Source organism: Hipposideros armiger, unplaced genomic scaffold, assembly GCF_001890085.2.
Source record: "Hipposideros armiger isolate ML-2016 unplaced genomic scaffold, ASM189008v1 scaffold_1073, whole genome shotgun sequence".
In the NCBI taxonomy this organism is placed as follows: Eukaryota; Metazoa; Chordata; class Mammalia; order Chiroptera; family Hipposideridae; genus Hipposideros; species Hipposideros armiger.
The window spans coordinates 138,429-144,428 of NW_017732423.1; the positions used below are offsets into that span (position 1 = coordinate 138,429).

General features: G+C 45.6%; 1 protein-coding gene across 2 annotated transcripts in view; it reads right to left on the reverse strand.

Annotated features, from left to right (window-relative positions):
* Positions 1–6,000, reverse strand: part of KLHL22 (kelch like family member 22) — a 43,596-nt gene that overhangs the window by 21,163 nt on the left and 16,433 nt on the right. The window lies entirely within an intron of this gene.

Here is a 6,000-nt window from a genome sequence, read left to right on the forward strand (position 1 = left end):
GCAGTAGCTCACCAGCCAGGGGACAGCATTCCAGGTGGGGATGGACACTTGAGTCCCTGGCAAGGGTAAGCATGGTATTCAAGGCAGCCACGGAAAGCAGGAAGTGAGCTGGAGGTGAGCCAGGGCCAGGTCCTGCTACCCCAAGGGCAGGACAGAGTCTGGATTGAAATCCAAGCATAATGAGGAGCTTGGGGAATTTTATGCAGGAGGGTGGCATGAGCTGACTGGCTCTTCAGACTGAGGTGCTTGTTGGCCAGAGTGGAGGGGCTGAAGAGAGGCAGGAAAGTTCCTCCAGACCCGGCAAGGGCCACAAGGTTGGAGAGCTGTAGCTGAGGCTACCCTGGAGGGGAGTGGAGAACATGCTGACAGACTGTATCTAGCAGAGCATGGGAAGAACTGGTCATGGTGCAGCAGCTGGGCAGACGGGGACTTGAGAGGAACAGGGTCAGAAAGTCCAATCATGGTACCATTCAAGGTGAGACGCTCCTGAGGCATCCCAGTGGAGAGTTAATTAGGTGTTCAGAGGGAAGAAACTGGGGGTCAAGAGGCATCGGGGCTAAAATACGATAGTCAGCAACATGGAGACGAGAGTAACTACTGGGTTGTTGGAAAAGTCATGACGTACTTTTTCTGTTTTTCATTGCAAAAATGCGTCATGACTTTTCCGACAACCCAATATTTTTACAGTTTGTCAACTAGTTTAATACACATACACAGTATGAGACCCAAAATATATGAAAGGGTGAAAGCCTCTCTCCCTCCCTCCTCTGCTCCTGGCCATCAGTTCCCCTCCCCAGGGCAGCACTATCACCAGAGACAGTCCACTTATCGGCACTGTTTTGACTTAATACCCTTGGAAATGGCTCCTTATCGGCATACTTAGCACTGCCCCTCTCTCTGTAAAGGCTACCATAATTGATTTAACCTGTTCCTGTTGGAGTGTACTTAGGTGACTTCTAATCTCCTGTTGTTTCACCCAATGAATGGCCCTGCCCCCAGGACATTTTGCTTATGTGCCTGCTAGGGTTAATCACTACAAAACCAAAGGCTTTATGTACATTTACACTGTGATAGTACTTCCCACATGCTATCAACCTTATAAGGGAGAAAGTTTATAACCTATGGAACAGGTAATCTCATCAAATGTTCAAGAGCCATTTCTATATTCTTTTCTGAATAGTATAGATTCTTTGCCCATTTTCTATTAGACTCTGTCTTATCAATTTGTAGGAATCTCTTTTGGATGACTTGAATATCTTTTTTCTACCTCAGATCTTTTGACTTTATGCTTTTTGCCATGCAGAAGTTTAACTGTTTTGAATGCAAGTTTATCATTTTTTTGCATCAAACTTAGAAAGGCTTTCTGGAATTATATTTAAAAACATTTCCCCATGTTTTCCTCTAGGTTTTTTTGTTTGTTTAATCTTTCACATTTAAAACAGTTGATCCTCCTGAAATTTATTTTGGTGCAAGGTGTGAAGCAAGGGTCAAACTTTATTTTCCCAAATGGTACCCCCATTGTGACTCCCCCATTTGGGGTGTCATCTTTATCACACATGAAGTTCCTGATGGATTTGTGTCTATTTCCAAACTCCCCATCCCTTTCCAATACTCCTTCTGTCTCCACATACCATAAACAGTTTCAAGTACTGCAGCTTCATAATATGTATTAATTAATGTTAGGGCCAGTCTCCTTTTATTACCTTTCTGTTCCACAGTTTCCTGGCCACTGCTTGCTTTTTTAAATTTGGGACTTTAGAATCCAAATTTAGTTTGTGCAACCCCCTCCAATAAACCCACTTGGTTTTTGTTTTTTGTGGTTTTTTAAAATCAGGAACACACTAAATCAGGGGTTGGCAAACTTTCGAGACAAAAGAGCCAATCTTGTTCCTCACCATAATTTAAAAATTATTCAAGGGCTGGCCGAGTGGCGCGATGGTTAAGAACTCGCTTGGGATGCCAGAGGGCCCCGGTTCGGATCCCACATATGAGGGCCAGTGACACTGCCCTCTACAGCTAAGATGCTGAACAACAGCTCAACCTGGAGCTGGGCTGCCGTGAGTCGCCGGCGACGGCGTAGGCTGCAGCCCCTGTGGCAGTGGGTTGCCATGGGCTACCGTGTGTAGCCAGCAGCCAGCGTGAGCGGCCAGCAGCCGCAGTGAGCGGCCGTCCAGAAGCCGGCGACTGATCTGCCTCACCCGGGAAGAGCGCAATGACGGTGCCAACTTGGGCCAGCGAAGCAATGTCCTCCACAACTAGACTGAAGAACAAAATGACAGCAACTTGTCTGTTCCCCTTCCCCCAATTCCCCAGCACTGTTCCCACACCCCCAATTCCCCAATAAAAATCTTAAAAAAAAAAAAATTATTCAACAGCCATAAAACAAATGAAATCACCATTATGTGAATAATATCCTTTAAAAATTTGATAAATGTGGGCCGGCCGATTGGCTCAGTTGGTTAAGAGCTCACTCAAGAGTGTAAGCTCTGAGCAATAGGGTCACCGGTTTGATTCACGGCCTGAGCTGAGCTGCCGCTGAGCTGCCAACAGGTGGCAGGATGGCTCAGCTAAAACAAACAAACACACATACACACACACACACACACACAAAATTTGATAAATGCAACTATGATAGTTTTATTTTCATTTTCAATTTTACTTCAGAGCCACATGTATGTACCCAAAGAGCCGCATATGGCTCGTGAGCCACAGTTTGCCGACCCCTGATCAAGACTGATGCAAAAAAGTCAGCATCCCTGTAATAGACCCAATGGGCCTGTCTCTGTCAAGCCAGCCTCCGGGTCTTTTTGGAGGTCTTACAGGTCATCCCTCCATACAGACCTGGCACATGTATGTTACGTTTATTCCTAGACATTTTCCTCAATGTGAAGCCCCATGGGGGCTTTCCCATGCTCCTGCTCCAAGGTACTTTGACTCACTCTTGGGGCCAGTCTGACTGGCTCTCCTGGACTTTCCAGGACTGTGCTATTGTGTTCCTGGCACCTCAGAACCACGCTGACAATAATAGAAATGGCAATGCTGGGGTACTGACCCCCACCCAAGCAGAGTGTTGACACTTGGATTGACTCAGGCATATTGTATCACCTTAAGAAAGGATCCATGAAATGCGTGAACCTTGACTGGATCCTGTATGGAGAGGGGAGGAGATAAAAGACATTTTGGGGACAATTAGGAAAATTTGAATATAGACTCAATATCAGATTAAACTATGGAATGATTATAAATTTTCTTAGATTTATAATGGTATTATAGATATGTTAGAGAAGGTCCTTATTCTTAGAGGCATACTGAGGTATTCTAAAAAAAACTGTCATATCTGCAACTTACTCTGAAGTAAATACAGCAGAAAGTTAGTAACTGATGAATCTAGATGAAGGGCACAGGTGTTCATGTACCTATATGTCAACTTTTGTGTAAGACTGACATCTTTCAAAACGAGAGTTAGGGAGGAGGAAAAAAAGCTGAAAGGAAAAAAAAAATGCAAATCCACTCCTTTTTTGTTGTTTTTAACCAAATATGGATGTTTAATTTTTTATCGTGTTCTTACTACTTTTCTGTAATTCTGAATTTGTTAAAAACAAAACTTAAAAGGGGTAAATTATTTTTGGATGTCCATACCTTATTAGGATGATCACTACCAAAAAAACAAAATAATTGTTGGTGAGGATGTGGAGAAACTAGAAACCTTGTGCACTGTTGATGGAAATATAAAATGGTATAGCTGCTATGGAAAACAGTATGGTGGTTCCTCTAAAAATTAAATATAGAATTACCATATGACCCAGCAATTCCACTTCTGGGTATATACTTGTATATAAAGTATAACTGGGGGCCGGCCGAGTGGCGCGATGGTTAAGAACTGGCTTGGGACGCCAGAGGGCCCCAGTTCGGATCCCACATATGAAGGTCAGTGACACTGCCCTCCACAGCTAAGATGCTAAACAACAGCTCAACCTGGAGCTGGGCTGCCGTGAGTTGCTGGCGACGGCGTAGGCTGCAGCCCCTGTGGCAGTGGGTTGCCATGGGCTACCGTATGTAGCCAGCAGCCAGCGTGAGCGGCCAGCAGCCGCAGTGAGCGGCTGTCCAGAAGCCAGCGACTGATCTGCCTCGCCCGGGAAGAGCGCAATGATGGTGCCAACTTGGGCCGGTGAAGCGACTTCCTCCACATCCGGACTGAAGAACGAAAGGACAGCAACTTGTCTGTTCCCCTTCCCCCAATTCCCCAGCGCTGTTCCCATGCCCCCAATTCCCCAATAAAAAAAATATTTAAAAAAATAAATAAATAAAATAAAGTATAACTGAAAGCAGGTCTCAAAGAGCTATTTGCACACCCATGTTCACAGCAGTATTATTCACAATAGCTAAAAGGTAGAAATAAGCCAAGTGTCCACAGACAGATGGTTAAGCAAAATGTAGCACATCCATACAATGGAATATTATTCAGCCTTAAAAAGGCAATTCTGACACATGCTTCAACATGGATAAACCTTAATGACATTATACTAAGAAGCTAATCACAAAAGGACAAATACATGATTCCATTTATAAGAGGTTCAAAATCATAGAAACAGAAAGAATGGAGATTACCAGGGACTGGGGCGAGAAGGGAATGGAGAGTTGCTGTTGACTGGGGACAGAGTTTTAGTTTTGCAAGATGAAAAAGTTATGGAGACTGGATGCACAACAATGTGAATATACTTTAACACTACTGAGCTGTACACTTATAGATGGTTAAGATAGTAAATTTTATGTTTTTTAAAATCACAATTAACCCTCCATCAGGAGCAACTGATCCCACAGATTCATTGCACACAAAGATGCCGCTATGAAATACATCTTTTTTTTTTTTTTAAGATTTTTTTATTGGAGTATTGGGGAAGGGGAACAGCGTCGGGGAACCGTGGAAGGGGAACAGACAAGTTGCTGTCCTTTTGTTCTTCAGTCTAGTTGTGGAGGACGTCGCTTCACTGGCCCATGTTGGTATTATCATTGTACGCTTCCCAGGTGAGGCAGATCTGTCGCCAGCCACTGGACGGCTGCTCACAGCGGCTCTTGGCAGCTCACGCTGGCTGCCAGCCACTCATGGTAGCTTATGGCAGCCCACTGCAGCTTCACTGCAGCCTACGCCGTTGCCAGCGACTCACAGCACCCAGCTCCAGGTAAAGCTGTTGTTCACCATCTTAGCTGTAGAGGGCGCATCGTCACTGGCCCTAATATGGGATCCGAACCTGGGCTCTGCTGCTCAGAGCTGGCGACCCAAGCCAACTCTTACCCAACACACCACTTGGCTGGCCTTGAAATACATCTTTACTGTACTAAGTCACAAACACAACTGGCGATAGGTTACGGTAGAGGGGGAAGATATGGAAGCGATGAGTCACGATACTTAAGTTAACTGTTAGATATTTGAAAATTTGTGTGCAAAGACTCTGTGAGATCAGTTGCACCTGACGGAGAGTTAAAGAAAAAAAAAAATGTTCACCGAGTACCCAGCAGAAGGAGACTGACCAAATAAAAGGAGGGCACAGACACCACACAACACTCTGCAACACAAAAAAATGAGGGCCGGGCCAGCCAAATGGCTCAGTTGGTTAAGAGCACGAGCTCTGAGCAACAGGGTTGCCAGTTCGATTCCCACATGGGCCAGTGAGCTGCGCCCAAGCTGAGCTGCCGCTGGGCTGCCAACAGGTGGCAGGATGGCTCAGCTGGTGAGAGCATGTGCTCCTAACAACAAGGTTGCTGGTTCGACTCCTGCATGGATGGTGGGCTATGCCCACCCACAACTAAGATTGAACACGGCACCTTGAGCTAAGCGGCCGTGAGCTGCCGAAGGGCACCCAGATGGTGACTGGACTTGGAGCTGAGCTAGCTGCGTCCTCCACAACTCAGACTGAAGGACAACAACTTGGCTGTTCCCCTTCCTCAATTCCCCAATAAAATCTTTAAAAAAAAACGAGGGCCGGGCCGGCCGAGTGGCGC